The 17,950-nt window shown below is 49.9% G+C and overlaps 1 long non-coding RNA gene across 1 annotated transcript; it reads right to left on the minus strand.

Annotated features, from left to right (window-relative positions):
• Positions 1-1,299: 1,299 nt before the first annotated feature.
• Positions 1,300-16,864, minus strand: LOC114807669. The gene is made up of 3 exons (XR_003755732.2): positions 16,691-16,864; positions 11,089-11,247; positions 1,300-1,476 (listed from the first exon to the last, which is right to left on the minus strand). It is a non-coding gene; the product is annotated as an uncharacterized LOC114807669 (long non-coding RNA).
• Positions 16,865-17,950: the final 1,086 nt, after the last annotated feature.

Genomic DNA, 17,950 nt, shown 5'->3' on the forward strand with positions numbered 1-17,950 from the left:
GCTGCAAATGGGTCCTCTGTGTAAAAAACAATTGTGTTTGCTTTGCAGCACGCTGCACTCCTGCCCACCTACTGGCTCACTGCACTCCAGGCCCCAGCAAGGATATGACTGGCAGAGACAAGAGAGGTGATGCCCAAACGAGGCGTACTAGAATCCATTCCTCTGAATAGGCTCAGGGTGCTGAAGTCTCAGGACAGAAGTTCGTCTGTCATTCCTGACAGGGGAGTTCGTCGTCATCATCATCTTCGCAAAGCCCTGGGTAGAGTATCAGAGTAACAGAACACTTGTTCCTGGCCCTCGTGGAGTTTACGATAGAAATAAAGATCTTCCGCATGTAACCACACGCCTCACTGAAGCAATATGGCCTCTGGCAAGAGTGCAGGCCTGGGAGTCAGAGACCTTGGATTCTAATCCTTGCTCTGTGCTTTGTATTGTATTCTCCCAAGCACCTAAGTCAGTGCCCTGCAAACAGTAAACACCTCTGGCCTCAGGTTCCTCATCTGTTCTCATTTCCCCTTAGTCTGTGAGCCTCACGTGGGAAGGGGATTGTGTCTGATCTGCTTTTATTATAACTCACCGGCTCTTACTACAAAGTCAGGGCTTACCAAATAGTAATATTACCACCTTGGTTTGGACCTTAGAGAGGTGAAAAATCAATATTGCCTTTTTTCGGAACTTCCCTTTAATCATTCATGGCCTAGTGGATAGATCACGGGCCGGGAGACGACCCAGGCTTTCCTGAAAGGCCAAGTCCTCCGCCTGGAGCAGATCAGGTGCAAATAAGAAGAGAAACTCTGGTCTCTGTCTTTATGATCCCTGTAGGCTGCAATACAGAGAGCTGAAATCAGGAAACCAGTAGCCAGGAGGGCAGAGGAAACGATTAAATGACAGGGTAAAACAAAGCCTCAGAGATGCTGCATCCCAGCATCCCCTAGACTGTAAGCTCTTCATGGGCAGGGATGATGTCTGTTAATTCGGTTCTGCGAAATCTCCCAAGTACTTAGTACAGTACTCTGGACATTGTCCGTGCTCAGTAAATCACACCGATTGACTGATCCCAGCTGAAAAGTGGGAGCTAAATGTCAAGGATAGAGTGGCGAGGTGTTCCGCAATAAAGAAAGAAGCAGCTGTCTTTGAGAAAGAGCTTCCTAAGAAACTAGAGACGAGCAGGCAAAATAGAAAATGATACCAGGAGCTGCAAATATTAAGCACAACAACCCGGCAGGGGACAGCCTTTTTGTGTGCCCAGTGAGGCCAGGATTGTGGATCCCACATTGGCCTTTCCAGCCTCACCTGTGCTCCTAGCTTAATTTCCACCATTAGTGGTCCCTGGGGAGGGCCAGGCCCAGCAGCTGGGGTGGCTGAGACAGCAGCACCGGATGCCGTGGTTGTTTCGCTTCTTGCTCCTTTTCCAGTTGGCTGAGGGCTCCAAGACGGCGATGGCAAGCATCGAGACGGCAGCAGGCGTAGATGGAGCTAGTAGGAATAGCACTGATTGAGCACCCCCTCGGTGCTCTGAGAAGCAGCGTGGCTGAGTGGAAAGAGCCCGGGCTTGGGAGTCAGAGGTCATGGGTTTGAATCCCACCTCTGCCACTCGTCAGCTGTGTGACTGTGGGCGAGTCACTTAACTTCTCTGTGCCTCAGTTACTTCATCTGTAAAATGGGGATGAAGACTGTGAGCCTCACGTGGGACAACCTGCTGTATCTACTCCAGCACTTAGAACAGTGCCCTGATTAGCCCGTATCTACCCCAGCACTTAGAACAGTACTCTGCACATAGTAAGCGCTAGCTAACAAATACCAATATTATTATTATTATTATTACTAGGTGCTTAGGAAGGACAGCCTAACAAAACGACACTCTACCCCCCGGCTCAGAGAGAGCTTACACTCTTACAGGGTAAAGTATTTACATATAAAAGTATTCACAACATTTTCAGCGAAAGCGGAGAAGAATAGGAGCCACAGTGATAGTCAGTGAGTCCTTCCCAGGGCTCAAGAGAAGGGGCTTCGGTGCCATGTGGACTCTTTTCCATATTAAGTTTGACCTCAGGCATGACCTGGGCACATCAGAAAAGACCCAGAGAGACCCCCATCCGCACCCCATTGCACTTTCCATTGAGAGGAATTCTATTTGTTCTCCCCAAATCCACACCTCGATTCATAAATAGCTCTAGACAAATCTTTCCTATAAACAAAGGAAAATCAGTGTGAAAATTTCACGGGGTTTTGCAGACCTCTGAACAGTCCTGGTTTTCACCCAGCAGTCAGTTGGAGTTGGAGTATTTTGTGTAGCAGAGTTTTTCAGAGAGTTAAAGAACCTGGACACGTTTCAACTGAGATGAAAATACTACTAATGAAAAGGTCCATAAAAGCACCTGCCAACTCAAACTGTCAACTTTCCTTAGGTATTAATTGCAAGCAGATGCTTAAAGGGAAACTGGTTATAAGTCGCCCATTATTAAAATGCCTCACCTGTTAATGAGTTAGGAAAAATGTAAATTAAATGTATTTTTACCTTCACCACCGTCAAAAGACGAAGGATTACTCAGGAGGTGAAGCCATAAGTGAGGAGTTCTGGAGTCTGGTTTCCTGTCTCTACTTCTAACATCTCCCAAGCTTTAGGGTCTCCAGCCTGTAATTGCTGGGCCTTAGTTGAATCAAGGTAGAAGAAGAGAAGGAAAACTACCTGCCCCCCAATTATGTATAAGGATACAGCGAGGACATAGGAAAAACCGGCTGAGCTACCTAGATGAAAGGCAGGAATTAAGAAATGCCATTATTCACTTTGAGTGTTCTTGCCTACGACTTGACTTGCAGGCTGAAAGCAACCTTGGTCGTGTTCTTTTGGAGCTGTTGAGCTGCATTATAGTGCTCACCAGTGAGATTTCCAGGATTTCAGAGCCCATTTAAACTTTTGTAATCCTCGGAAACAGCGTGGCTCAGTGGAAAGAGCATGGGCTTTGGAGTCAGAGGTCATGAGTTCGAATCCCAGCCTTGCCACTTGTCAGCTGTGTGACTATGGGCAAGTCACTTAACTTCTCTGTGCCTCAGTTGCCTCATCTGTAAAATGGGGATTAAGACTGTGAGCCTCACGTGGGACAACCTGATTCCCCTGTGTCTACCCCAGCGCTTAGAACAGTGCTCGGCACATAGTAAGTGCTTAACAAATACCGACATTATTATTATTATTATTATCTATTTTTAAAATCAGCAGATCTCCTCTTGAGATTTTGCATTTTTCAAATAAAACTACATAAAAAGCACAAGTGGCCGGACAGGGGGCCTCATATTTACAATAACGAGGGTGAGGAGTGCTTAGTACAGTGCTTGGCACACAGTAAGTGCTCAATGAATATGATATTTATTTATATCATAAATCTGAACTTATTGTGGTCTATTTGGATGCGTTTACTTTGTGCCAAGTGTTGGGATACAGGATCATCAGATCAGGCACAGTCCCCCTAAGTCAAGAGTTCACAGTCTAAGGGAGAGGGAGAACAAGTTTTTACAGATGAGAAAGCTGAGGCACAGGGAAGTTAAGTGATTTACCCAAGGTCACACAGAAGAGGTCATCACCTGTTTACCTCATGCCATTCATTCCTAAGCTAACTGCACTCAGTGCTCTGGCATCAGTAGGTGTGCTGGGTGTAAAATGGCTCCTAGGGAGACTGAGCATCTTTAGGGCCCGAGTTGAAAGAGGATATATATTTGTCGATGATGCTGGGTCTTAAGCGACAGCTATTAGACTGAAAAGCTCTGTCTTCTTGAGCTGGAAATGAAGTCCGCTTAGCTGAATAACTCCCAACCAGGACCCAGAACACCCATCCTGTAGCGAAGGGGAGCCAAATAAAATAAGCAATTGGAAACCCCAGCCAGGACCAAGCCAGGGTTCTCTTAAGGCCCCAGCAACCGTGGCAAAGCCAGATTCCTGGAGAGGCTAATGACCAAAGTGGGGATTTAATCAATACTGCAAATTGGAAAGCATAACAGAAAATACCCAAATGCAGCTTCATAAGGCGGTATTTAAGGCCACTGAGGCTTCCAACTGCTAAAGCTCAGTTTGAGAGCCAGCTGACCAGGAATCCAGGTGACTGACTAACTGCCTAACTCTCTGAAGACTTTACTTAGGGAAGGTGCTAGGAGAGCCAGGGCCTGGTTTAAGATTACCCCCAAACTAATTCACCCTAAAATCCTTTTTCCTTTCCACCCAGTTACCATCTTGAAAGCTCTTGCCATCTCTCAATTAGATCGCTCTATCAGCTGGCACACTGTGTCTGCGTCTCCAACCTCTCTCCTCTTCAGTGTCCCCGACCCCTGTGACCCCAGAATCCCTGCCCAAAGGTTTGTTCGGCTCACATCCCTCCTCTCCTCAAAGAACTTCCAGTGGCTACCCAGTTCCCTGCCCAACACATAAAAATGGCTGATCATTGGTTTCGAGGCTCCACGATAGCTCTTTCCATAGTCATCTGCCCTCTTCACCTGATAATTCTCAGCCCACGGTTCACGCTCTTCCCAAGCCAACCTATACCCTATCCCTCATTCTCATTCCATTTCACTTCCAGCCCCTTGCTCGGGCCCTCCCCACCTACCCACAGCTCCCTCCCCTTTCCAATCCACCAAACCGTCGTGATGCAGAGAGGACCCGCGGGTGATTTGGTGAAAAGCAACATGCCTATATTGATTAGAAGTCCTCCACGCAATGCAAGAAGGTAAAGCAAATGTCTAGATGCCCTGCCTGAGTCATGTTCAACTGCTGAAAGGCTTCTCAATGTGGTGTTTGTTAAGCCCTCACTGTGTTCCACGCACTGTGCTAAGTACTGTGCTAAGTACACCATTAGACCCATCCCAGTCCCATAGGAAGCTCACAGTCTAAGGGAAAAGGAGGACAGGTATTGCATCCCCATTTTACAGATGAGGAAACTGAGGTGCAGAGAGGTTAAATGACTTTCCCAAGGTCACACAGCAGGCAAATGTGTCCAACCTGATTAGCTTGTATCTAACCCAGTGCCTAGAACAGTGTGTGGCACATAGTGAGCACTTAACAACTATCATAAAAAAGGCAGGTATTCATTCATTCATTCAATAGTATTTATTGAGCGCTTACTGTGTGCAGAGCACAGTACTAAGCGCTTGGACTGGACAATTGGGCAACAGATAGAGACCATCCCTGCCCAATGACGGGCTCACAGTCTAAGCGGGGGAGAATCCCCATTTTACAGACGTGGAAACTGGGGCCCACTGAACTGACTCGCCCAGCAGACAGACAGCAGACTCGGGATTAGAAGCCCTATCCTCTGACTTCCAGGCCTGGACTCTTTCCACCAGGCCACGCTGCTTGCATATCCTCTGCACACCGGGTGCCACATATCATTTGTATATGATCATATGTCCAGGGTGCATAAAGATGGTGTGTGTCCTGTGCACACATATCGAGTGTCATATAGGCTCCCAAAGGCGGCACGAACCCTGATCCCAACAGTTTGGGCCCGGTTCAAGCCGGTCGGGACCATGAGTCTCCCGGTCGGCATACTCAGGACCGACTCAACGGGGTCCGGGTCTAGCTTCCCCCTGTGACGAGCGACCTCATCGACCGGGAACCCGCCGGGCACCGGGCTCAGCGCGGGGGGGATAAGAGAGCCAATCTGATCAGACGCCGTCCCAGTCCCCCGCAGGGCTCCCCCACTCAGGAGGGAGGGAGAACACGGGTTCTAATTCTGACTCCACCGCCTGTCTGCTGAGCGAGTCACTTCCCTGGGCTTTTGGTACAGGGACTGTGTCCTGCCTGATTCACCTGTATCTACTCCGGAGCTTAGAACGGTACCTGCCATTCGGTAAGCGCTGAACAAATACCATAATAATATCATAATCATAACTGTAGCATTCGTTAATTGCGTATCACGTGCCAAGCACTCCATGAGGCGCCGGGGTTGATAAAATATAAGTAGGTTGGATACAGTCTCTGCTCTGCTTGGGATTCATAGTTTAAGGGGGAAAGAGAACAGGGAGAGTGGCCTAGTGGATAGATCACGGGCCTGGGAGGCGGAGGACCTGGGATCTGGTCCCGGCTCCTCCACGTGTCTGCTGGGTGACCTCGGGCAGTTCGCTCGACTTCTCTGTGCCTCAGTTCCCTCGTCTGTAAAATGGGGATTAAAGATCAGTACAGTGCTCTGCACATAGTAAGCACTCAATAAATCCGACTCAATGAATGTGGGACACGGATGGTGTCCAACATGATTAGCTCGTATCCACCCCAGCACTTAGAGCAGTGCCTGGCACGTAGTAAGCAATTAACAAATACCATAAACAAAAACAAATAAGTGGCAGAGCCGGGATTAGAACTCAGCTCTCCTGATTCCCTGGCCTGTGCTCTTTTCCACTGGGGCAGGCTATTCTTCAGAGTTATTCTCTTTTTAATGCGGAAGTTCTGTTAAGAGTTCTAACCCACCTTTGAAAATTCAGCAGCCAAGTAAATACAAGGTAACTGACATTAAAACTGGTTGGTGAGATTCGGGTACCAACGTGTTTAGTCGTTCACCCGACATGCAAACATTAAACTATGCTTCTTTCTCATCATCTCGGATCTCGTGTGGGGAGATCAGATCTCCTGCTCCAGGGCATAAGATGATTGCCTTTGGCCAGGGTTAAGAAGGCGCTTCCTCAAATCCCACTAAGAGCTTTGCAAAACAATGAAAGGAGTTGTGTTCGAGGTTTTTAAAATCCACCGGAAGTCCAATTAGAGTGAAATCTTAGCCATATGAAGGGCACGTTTCATTTTAAAGATGCTTTAAAACAAAAGGAAACCAGCCCCCACAGTGAAAAGTTTGACAAGGCTCCTCACTGTGACTTTTGAAACTCAACTTGGGAAATGTCTTGCTCCTGGAATTACCCTAATTTGGATATTTCCATTTTAGCACTTGTCTTTCTTCAAATCCTGGGAAGCGTTTTGATCTGCTAGGCAAAATACGTTAAAAGGTCTTAATCAAACCTTAAGAGGTTTCCCTCCGCCCGGCATCCACGCCCCACCCCTCCGAAAGGCAGACACAGATTCCTTGGGCTCTTCTCCAAGAATAGATGAGTTGTGCCTATTAGTCCTGTTTTGTTGAACCCAGGGTGGGAAGAGCGGAAGAGGAGACCTATCCCCAACCACACAATAGGCTTCTGGGGCTCATCTCTGGTGTGATGATAGTGGGACGCTCACATGACATGTGGATGGTTACTGTTTTTCTATTGTTGCTCCGTATAATGCAAAGTGCAAGATGCCTCTTAGCTTGTTCTGTTCCTTGTGGTTTAGAGGTGTATTCCCCGGGAGCATTTTCTGTTGCTTCCCCAGCAACGAGGGTTTGGAAAGCAACTCCTCTTATCTCATCCAAGTAGTGCCACATGCTTAAATTATCGGTGAGCTATCACTCCATTATTCTCTCCTTTTCCAATCAGTTAATCAATAGTACTTACTGAGAACTTTATTGTGTGCAGAGCACTGTACGCTTATGCTTTGGAGAGGAGGATGTTATCGAGTGATAAGCATCTACCACGCCCACAAGAAATTTACAGTCTAGAAGGGGAGACAGACATTAAAATAAATTACAAATATCTCCACGAGAGTCGTGGGGCTGAGGGTAGTGGCCTTTTCATTCGTTCTCCCTCTTCGAACTGTGAGTCTCGTGTGGGACAGGGGCTCGGTGCCATCTCAACCATATCAGCACAGTGCTCGGCCCCAGTGAGTGCTGAACAAATGCCGTCATTTGGCACTGTGATTATTGTTTTATTATTATCATTATTATTATCGAATAGGGTCTGAAACTCTCCCAACTGCCTTTTCCCTTTTATTCTCCTTAATCTACATTTTCTTAGTGGCCGCTCTCTTTCAGCTGTTAGAGTTAGAGTTTTTAGATGGCATTCTATAGTTCTTGGAACTGGCGTCCTAAAAGACACGGGGCAACGTGGTCACAGCACATCCTAAATGAAGAAGTCACATGTGCCTCTCAAAACAGGTGTTGGGCGGAAGCCAATCGGGCTCATGTGCAGAGGGAGGCAGAGGAAGGGCAGGGGCCGCACCGACTTAATCCACAGAATTCCTTTTCAGCACGTCTCTCGGGTAGCAACTGTCCCTCTGCTTCCTATTCCCCTTCATCCTCCAGTCTCCCCACTCTGAATCGCAGTCATCTTTTTTGTGGGACAGGGGAAGGAAGGATTAACGAACTCAAAGTGGAGACTAAAGCCTCATTTGCTGATCCCCAGCAAGCTTTAACCGCTGGGGTTTACCTGAAACCAACAAGTAGGCATGTTACTTGTTTCCTCCCCCATATTTAAAATAAAAAGATGCTTTTCCTAAGGGTTTGGGGCTAAGTACCACTGTGTCACTGGACAGTTCGGGTTATTCAGTGGGAATTGGTGCCATGTTTGGAAGAAGGGACCACGCGGCATGGCTTTACGATGCTCAGTCAGCTCCTCTATCCTCTCCGGCTGCAGCCCAGCCTACGCACTTTGTTCCTCTCAAATCCAAGTACTCACTGCGCCTCATTTACATTTCTCTCACCACTGGCTTTTCGCTCATGCCCTATCTTCTACCTAGAACTCCCTTCCCCTTTGTGTCCGGCAGATCACTTCTCTCTCCACCTTTTTCTAATGGTATCTGTAAAGTGCTTACCAGGTGCCAGGCCCTGTATTAAACCCTGGGGTAGATCCAAGTTATTCAGGATGGACCCAGTCCATGTCTCATCTGGGGCTCAGAGTCTTAATCCGCATTTTACAGATGAGGTCACTGAGGCCCGGAGAATATAAGTGGCTTGCCCAAGATCACACGGCAGACAAGTGGCAAATTAGTGGCCGGGATTAGAACCCAGGTCCTTCTGACTCCCAGTCAGTCAGTCACTTGTATTTATCGAGCACTTACTGTGCGCAGAGCACAGAACTAAGTACAATATAACAATAAGCAGGCACATTCTCTGCCCACAGGCCCATGCTGTATCCACTAGGCAATGTTGCTTCTTCAAAGGCTTGAACTCAACCCCCCCCACAGGAAGCCCTCCCTGATTAATCGCTCATCCCACCCCATTTTCCCCTCTACCGACCAAGCACTTGGGAGACGGAGTCGGTAGACAGGTAAGGTCGTTTTGTGGGCAGGGAGTGTGTCTGTATATGGTTGTATTTTACTTCCCTAAGTGCTTAGTACAGTGCCTGACACACAGTAATCTCTCAATAAACAACTGACTGACTGACTGACTGACTGAATGAATGAGCATGTTCCCTGCCCTTAAGGGGCTTACATTCTAGAGAGGGTAGACAGATATTAATATAAACAAATAAATTACGGATATGTGAATAAGTGCCGTGGGGTTGAGGGAGGGATAAATAAAGGGCACAAATCCAAGTTCAAGGGTGACCCAGAAGGGACAGAGAGTAGAGGAAAAGAGGATTTCGCCGGGAAAGGCCTTTTTGAATTGTGATTTTAATGAGGCTTTGAAGGTGGGGAAAGTGGTGTGGTCTGTCAGATATGAAGGGGGAGTTCCAGGCCAGAAGTAGAACGTGGGCAGAGGGTCTGCAGTGAGACAGACAAGACCGAGGTACTTTGAGTAGGTTGGCATTAGAGGAGTAAAGCGAATGTGCTGGTTTGTAGTACACCAACTAAGCATCTGGGACCTCTTCCCCTCTCCCCATCACAGCATCTTTAAGCTCTGTTCTTTCCCCTTACCTCTAGTTTATTTTAATGTTCACCTGCCCCCTCTTGACTGTAAGGCCTTTGAGAGCAGAGATTATGTCTACTGACTCTATTCTACTCCCCCAAGCATTTAATACGGTGTTTTGCAGTTAGCACTCAGTAAATATCATTGCCTGATGGTCTGGTGAAAAAAAAACAAATGATCCCCACATATATGCAAAGTTAAGCAGGGTTTGAGATGGGTGGGCAGTGCCGTCCGGCTCCCCTGGACTGGTCACACACATTTGGTAGGATTTTGAATTCTCTCCGCTAGACAGCTGGGCAAACCGTCTGGGAACCCGCCACCTTCCCATCCTGATATGCCCTGTGCACACACAGGCCACAGGGACTTAAGCCTCTGCTCGATGCTCCCTGGGCCTCTCTCTCCATCGGACACCCAGCAAATCCTCCAGTAAAGGCCTCCTTTCCACCACGAACCCCAGGGCTCTCGGCAGCCTCCCCTACGGGACCGCCACACCGTCACCCCGGACTCCGCGCCGGCTCTCTTCCCCCTCACCTGGGAGCCGCCATCCTGACCCACCTCCCCGACCCCAGCGGGGCCGAGAACAGCAGCCGCAGCCTGCCTTCACTTCTCCTGAACCTCAGGAAGACCCGATGGCTGCCGCTGGAGCATTCGCCATGGCCGCAGTTTTGACTGAGGCCTCGGAGCCGTGAGGAGCCTGAAATTCTACTCTTTCTGTCGCTGTACCCTACTGAGCACTGGTTTTGCTTTTAATCTTATCTTCGTATTTTACTTCGTCGCTTCTTATGTGTCTACCTCCAGCCCCCTCTCACGACTTCTATCTTTAGATTGTGAGCCCTTTGTGGGCCGGGGACCATATCCAATTCCCACCTTTGTCTTCTTTCCCAGTACTTACTGTGCTTTGAAAATAATAAGTGCTTAATAAGCGCTTCTACTGTTAGTTCAACCACTATTACTCCTGCTGCTATGACCAGTAATAATAATAATAATGGTATTTGTTAAGCGCTTACTATGTGCAGAGCACTGTTCTAAGCACCGGGGTAGATAGAGGGTAATCAGATGGTCCCACGTGGGGCTCACATTTTTTTAATCCCCATTTTGACAGAGGAGGTAACTGAGGCCCAGAGAAGCTAAGTGGCTTGCCCAAGGCCACACAGCAGACAAGTGGCGGAGCCGGGATTAGAACCCACGACCTCTGACTCCCAAGCCCGGGCTCTTTCCACTGAGCCATGCTGCTTCTCCCCAGCTATTATTACTAATATCCCTAATACAACTATCACTCCTCTTCCGGCACTACGTTAGAACATCCCAAACGGCTTTCCTCTCGGGAGCGCCCGGGGGGGTAGGGGGAGCGGGGAAATCGTGGCCGTCCTGGGACAGGCACCGCCATGAGGCAATTGTTTACCTTGATTGCCGCCGGAAGCCGCCCCTGAATTGAGCGGGTGGGTCAGAGGATGGGGTGTGCTAGGCTTCCTCCACCGATCGATCTGAAGGCGTTCTCGGTGCTTCTGTGCCCTCTGAGCTGAGATCTTTGGAATAGCTGTGCTGCTGTGTGTGCCGTGTCCTAGCAAAGAAGCCGAAAACTGTAATAAATCCGAGGATGGGGTGCGTAAAAAGTGGGGAGAGTCAATGACATCATCATCTTTGGACGGTGCCCCGTGAAAGGCCAGTAACGGCACTTGGATTTGTACCCTTTATGCACCCCACCCTCAGCCCCACGGCACGTCTGAACATACCCGGAATTTATTCATTTATTTATATTGATGTCCGTATCCCCCTCTATCCTCTAAGCTCCTTGCGGGCAGGGAATTTGTCTACCAACTCAGTTATATTGTACTCTCCCAAGTGCTTAGTACAGTACTCTGCACACAGTAATAAGCACTCAATAAATGTGATTCATTGATTGACTGATTGATTGGCAATGGGAAGAAGCAGGGGAGTGACTCGCCCCTGACCTTTGCAGGAACCAGGAAGAGAGACTGAGGCTGGGTAATAAATAGGCCTCTCCCTCCCCCCTTCCATCTCTCCACTCCCTGCCCCCTCCTCACCAATTCCACCCTTCCCCACTGTTCGTGGAAAACATTTAGGTGGGTTATTGCTCTATGTGTTGATCTTCTATCGATCCAAGCGGGGGTTCAGTCTGGAAGCCTTCACTGAAATTAGTTGAATGTTAAGGTCGACGAATGGATGAGAAGCATGGACTCAGAGGTCATCTTACCTCAAAACCCCGTTGCGCCGATCAAACTCGAATGGGCTCATTTACCTCTATGAGCGTTTTTGAAAAGTGTGTTTCAACAGCTGCTTTAGGGCTGTGGATCCTGACATGAGATCATCATTTGTCAGTTATGCCAAGATGCGAAAAAACCCACTTTCCAGTTCTCCTTAAAGATTGGAACCTGGATTTCAAGAAGGTTGACGGACTTTTCCTCAGCACAAACCAAAAGTGGTGCAGGAAGAGAGAAAACAAAGCCTCCCCAGTAGGACGGGGTGAGGGCTGGGGAAACGCTGGGTGGAGTGAAGTGTGGATACTAGTCTTTCCCGAACCGATTCTCCTCCCCGGCTCGCCATCGGAGTCTCTGAGGAAGCCAAGCATTTCAGGTAAGCCTAAGATCATTTGGCAGCCAACTCCCTGGCTCTCTTGCTGCCGACTCCACCCTAAGCCACAGGATATTTCATTTCGTTTCATTTTCTTTCCTCTTAAATACTATCCTGAAGAAATCGAGCTGAATACCCTCTCGTAGCCAAACCCCAACCCTGTGGCATCCTCAAATGAAAGTCCTAAAATAAGCTGAGTTGTCCTAATCTCAAAATACTTCTCAGAAGTGAAGACAACTTTAAAGATGCTGTGGCCTTCAAACTGAATGATTTGGTTCGGCCTCTACCACTGTGGAGAAAGCTGGGAGGCAAATTTGCAGTCGAGACTCCCTGCTCCCACCCTGTGCCCCCAAATTCAGATTACTTGGAAGTACAAGCTATGGAGTTGGGTGGAGAGAGGGGTGGGGTGTGGACAAGGGCGGTGGGCCCGGTGCACCAATACCCCTCCTCCCTCCGAGCCGCTTCCCCCATTTCTGCCCCCCTCCTCACCGCTCCTTTCCATCTCTGTTCCTCTTCTTCATTCCTCCCCTCCCAGCCCGCTTCTTCTTCCTGGCTTCCCTCCCACTACCTCCCAGGCACGGGCCTTTTCACTAATCTGCCATTCACCCGGGCGTGAATCAGGGGCCTGCAGGAATGCACATCAGCTTTCTTCTCCTGCTCTCCTGCCCATCGTCACAGATGACATACGAAGTACGTCTGCCCGCCTGCCCCATTAGACTCTACATTTAGGATGGTGTGTGTGTATGTGTCGGGGGGGAGGTTTGTGTCCTACTCCAGCCTAGATACTGCTTGAGCTAGCAGGGCTATAGCCAAGTGGAAGATAATCAATTGGTGGTACTTACTGTGGGTAGAACGCTCTACTAAGCACTTGGGAGAGCACAATAGATAAGAAAGTTGTCGGTCCATCAGTACTAGTTGTAATAATATTTATTAAGAGCTTACTGGGTGCAGAACACTGTACTAAAGAATACACAAGTGAGAATTTGACATTGTCCCTGGCCCTTATGGCGTTCACAATCTAAAAATTTAAGTGGGAAGAGGGGATTGGAGAGAGACATGAAAGGAGTGAGGAAACCCTAAAACAACACCGACAAATGGACCAAATAGACTCAAAGTCAGGAGGCCAATTTGCATGCGGGAGCAGTTTTTATCCCCAGCCCGGGCACAGAGCGTGCCAAGAGCTGGGACCGTCAGGTGGAGGAAGGGAAGGTGACCTGCACTGCTTTTCCCGGAGGGGATGGAAGAGTCTTAAAGCATGCTCCGGGAGCAGGGAGGCAGGGAGGGAAATGGAAGGAAATGGAGAATCCAGTGGGGTGTTTTCTAATGAAAAGTGTGGACTCCTGGGGAAAGCGCATTATCGGGAGGTTGGGGACTTGGGCTTCTAGCCCCAGGTCTGCCAGCCCTGGAATGCTGGGGGACCTTGGGCTCATTATTTAACCTCTCTGGGCCTTTCATCTGCAAAAGAGGGATAATAGCGCCTGCTGCTCCCAACTTTACAGGGCTGTTGTCAACATCAAATGGAACACCTGTTGTGAAAGTGGGAAATAAGGGTGCTAAGCAAACTCAAGATATTATTGTGAAAATACGACAGTCTGAGTTTTAGCCAGAATGCCTACTCCCTGGCTCTGGGCCCAAGGCGGCCCGCACAGTTTTCTTTAGAAGAAACTCGACCCTCCGTAAATTTCTGAGTTGCTTACCTGAGGTCCCTTAGCAGTGCAATTATATGCATGTAAATGATCTTTCAGAATGAAGAGAAAGGAAAATTCAACCGTTCACCACCTCGCCCTGCCTCCCTACCCTTCCCGCCAAACTGGATCTTTCTCCCAGATACCCCACCTCTGTCACTGGTAGCACCGCCTCTGGCTCTTACCTTCAACCAACCGCAGTCGGTTCTTCCCCACCACAGGCTCATGAGAATTTTAACCCAGAAATCGACTACGAGCCATGTCATTAACCCGCTTCTTCTTCAGATGAATAACTGCCAACCTGTGTGCAGTGGCTGGTTAGGGTAAGCAGGGCTGGAGAAAATCTTGCGGGCGGAGTGATTTGGAAATCGATCAGTGAGCCTGGGTGTGCAATTTTCCATTACTTAATAAATACCAATGATGATCGATCGATTGATTCCGGCCTTGAACGAACAGATACCTCCTGAGCCTCAGAAGTGGTGTGTCCGAGACTGAAAGACTACTGGCCAGAGAAGACTTTAGTGACCCTGCTATTTCCCCTCTCCACAATCTATTTTAATGTCTATCTCCCCCTGTAGAATGTAAGCTCCTTGTGGGTGGCGATGGCGTCTACCAACTCTGTTGTAGCGCACTTTCCTAAGTGCTCAGTACAGTGCTTGGCACACAGGAAGCGCTCAATAAATTCAGGTGATTGCATTCAGCTCACCCTCTGCCTGACCTCGTGGTTGCCTCGTCATCTCGGTACCCTCCTTTCTGAACATCAGATGGTAAGACGGGGTCCTGGAAAATGCAGCCGGGGGCTGAACTGGATGGCCAGATGGACGTCGAAGTCGCCATGGATCAGTGATGGGGCTGAGATAAGGAAGGGAACAAAGGTGCTGAATTCCTCCCCTAATGCAGAGGGGGTCTTGGAGGGTGGCAAGGTGGAGGTGGGTGGCAGAGGAAGAATGATGTGAATCTTCAAGGATGTGAGGAGAAGGAAGGTATGAGATGGTCCAGACGTGACTTGGGCTTGTGAGGCAAAGGCCGGTTCTTCCTTATTTCCCCAAGGGTGGGGAGGAATGAGGAAAGACCAAGTCCACCCGGGGGGGGGGGTGTGCGGGGGGGTGGGGATTCCAGTAGGGGAGCCAGGCCGCCGAGATGGCGAGTATGGGGAGGGGTTGGGACGCGAATATGACCACGGTGACGGGCGGTTTAATTATGCAGGGTAGAATGGGAGTCCCAGAGACCACAACAAAACAGAGAAGCCATGTGGCCCAATGGACAGAGCACGGCATGCGAATCAGAGGACCTGGGTTCTAAACCCAGCTCTGCCACTCGTGTGGCCTTGGGCGAGCCACCGAATGTCTTTATGCCTCAGATTCCTCATCTGTAAAATGGGGATTCAACACCTGTTCTCCCACCTCTTGGATGTGGGGCTGGGACTGGGTCTGACCTGAATATCTAACCCAGCACTTAGGACAGTGTTTGGCACGTAATATGTGCTCAACAGACACTACAAATAGAGCTCAACAAGGGGTAAGTGGTAGAAGGGAAGCGTGGGGGTCTTTGGAAGCTAAATAATAATGTTGGTATTTGTTAAGCGCTTACTATGTGCAGAGCACTGTTCTAAGTGCTGGGGGAGATACAGGGTAATCAGGTTGTCCCACGTGAGGCTCACGGTCTTAATCCCCATTTTACAGATGAGGTAACTGAAGCACAGAGAAGTGAAGTGACTTGCCCACAGTCACACAGCTGACAAGTGGCAGAGCCGGGATTGGGATGAGATATTGGTAAACCTGTTGAGGGTGAGTGATTTAGGATGGGGACAGTTAGAGAGAACAGAAATGGGATTTAATGTTGGTGTTCATAACAATAGTGATGATGGTATTTTTTAAGCGCTTACTGTGTGCCGAGCACTGTTCTAAGCACTGGGGTAGATACAGGGTCATCAGGTTGTCCCATGAGGGACTCGCACTTTTAATCCCCATTTTCCAGATGAGGTCACTGAGGCACAGAGAAGTGAAGTGAATTGCCCAAGGTCACACAGCAGACAAGTGGCGGAGCTGGGATTAATAATGTTGTCATTTGTTAAGCACTTAATATGTGCAGAGCACTGTTCTAAGCGCCGGGGTAGATACAGGGTCATCAGGTTGTCCCACGTGGGGCTCACAGTCTTCATCCCCATTCTCCAGATGAGGTAGCTGAGGCCCAGAGAAGTGAAGTGACTTGCCCACAGTCACACAGCTGGCAAGTGGCGGAGCCGGAATTCGAACCCATGACCTCTGACTCCCAAGCCCGGGCTCTTTCCGCTGAGCCGCGCTGCTCCTCGGCTGTTTATCCGGTACCATTTGTCAAAAACCGGGAGAGATACAAGATAATCGGGTTGGACAGAGTCCCTGTCCTTTACTGGCCTCACACTCTAAGGGGGAGGGAGAACAGGCACTGAACACCCATTTTCCAGATGAGGAAAATGAGACCCGAAGAAGTGAAGTGACTTGTCCAAGGTCACACAGCCGGTAGGTGACCAAACTGGGGTTAGGAGCCGCGTCCTCTGACTCCCAGAGTGGTGAGCAGAGGGGAAGGGTAGAAGTTATCCAGAAGAGCGGCACTGCTCGCTTCGCTCTGCTGCGAAACGCACGGCATCACCTCCGCCTTGCTTGGCTCGGGCCTACATTTCCGGGATCTGACCACACCGAGGAGGGATGGGCCTAGCCTGGGAGGGGATGGGGAAGGGAGGTAGCGTACCTTCTTAGGCCTCCTCCTTACCCTCTGCCGTTCCCCCTCCCGCCCCTGCTGGACCTCGGTCTCTCGTGGTGTTTTGTCACCCCAAGCGGTGGGGGCTGCAAGCTGGAGGCAGCGGCGCAGTTGCTTCGGTTATGCAGTGAAGAACAGAAATCCAGGGCCGGTTCCAGGTGCTGGGCTGAGCTGGGCTGGCCCGGCAGGGAGTGGGGGAAGAAGAGGCGGGGCGGGGGCAACGAGAGGACAGGGAGGGTGGGAGGGGCGAGTCGGAGGACGTAGAGGGGCAAGTTCAGGGTACAGGGAGGGGCAGCGGGAAAGCCACTTGTGGAAGGACGAAGGGCCGAGGGAGGAGCGAGGCCAGGAGCGCGGAGGGCGGGTTTAAGAACCCGGTCACGGCACCACCGGGGTCTTGGCACAGAATCACAGCAGCAGCAGCAAGTGGTTTTCATCAGGCTGTGCCCGGAACTAAAGGCTGCAGGGCCCGCGATCGCCCAGCAGGTGGCAGAGTTGGCGAGGGGGCGGCCGAAGGGGCAGATGGGGGCCAACTGGGAGATTCATTCATTCGTTCATTCATTCCCTCCTCCATTCATTCAGTCGTAGCCATTGAGCGCTTACGGCGTGCAGAGCACTCACGACAGGCAGGGAATAGAGGACGACCCCTCCACTCTCCCAAACTGGGAAAGGGGAGGGTGGTAAGGGAGGAGACGGCCGAGAGCGTAGGGCGCGGGAGTGAGAGGGACAGCCTGAGGAGACAGTTCGTCATCGTTCCAGTCACGGTGCGTGGTCACAGATGGCGGAATCTCCCCGACAGGGCGGCTGTCCGGCCAGTTTTCAACCAGTCCGGTCCCCTGTTCTGGGGCAAATGCAGCCCCAAATACCTTCATATCCCTCTCCCGTCCAGTGCAGACACCGCCTCAAACCTGTTTCTATCCCATCCCCCGCCCAATACCATCACACCTGTATATCCAGTCGCCTTCCAAAACGAATACAGGCCCAAACACCTTTACATTTTTTTTGTCTATTTGAAGGTTTTTCTCGAGAAGCAATTTTGCCTACCAGGTGGAGGGCGGGCCAGGGAGTGAGACGGCCCCGGGTTCTATTTCCAACTCTGCCACTCGTCTGCTGTGTAACCTTGGGCGGATAACTTAATTTTGCTGGGCCTCGGTTGCTCCATCTGTAAAATTGGTATTTAAGACGATGGAATATGGACTGGGCTCGACCTGACTACCAGATTACCGGTGCTTACTACAGTGCCTGGCACATAGT

The sequence above is a fragment of the Ornithorhynchus anatinus genome, chromosome X3 (genome assembly GCF_004115215.2).
Source record: "Ornithorhynchus anatinus isolate Pmale09 chromosome X3, mOrnAna1.pri.v4, whole genome shotgun sequence".
Classification (NCBI taxonomy): Eukaryota; Metazoa; Chordata; class Mammalia; order Monotremata; family Ornithorhynchidae; genus Ornithorhynchus; species Ornithorhynchus anatinus.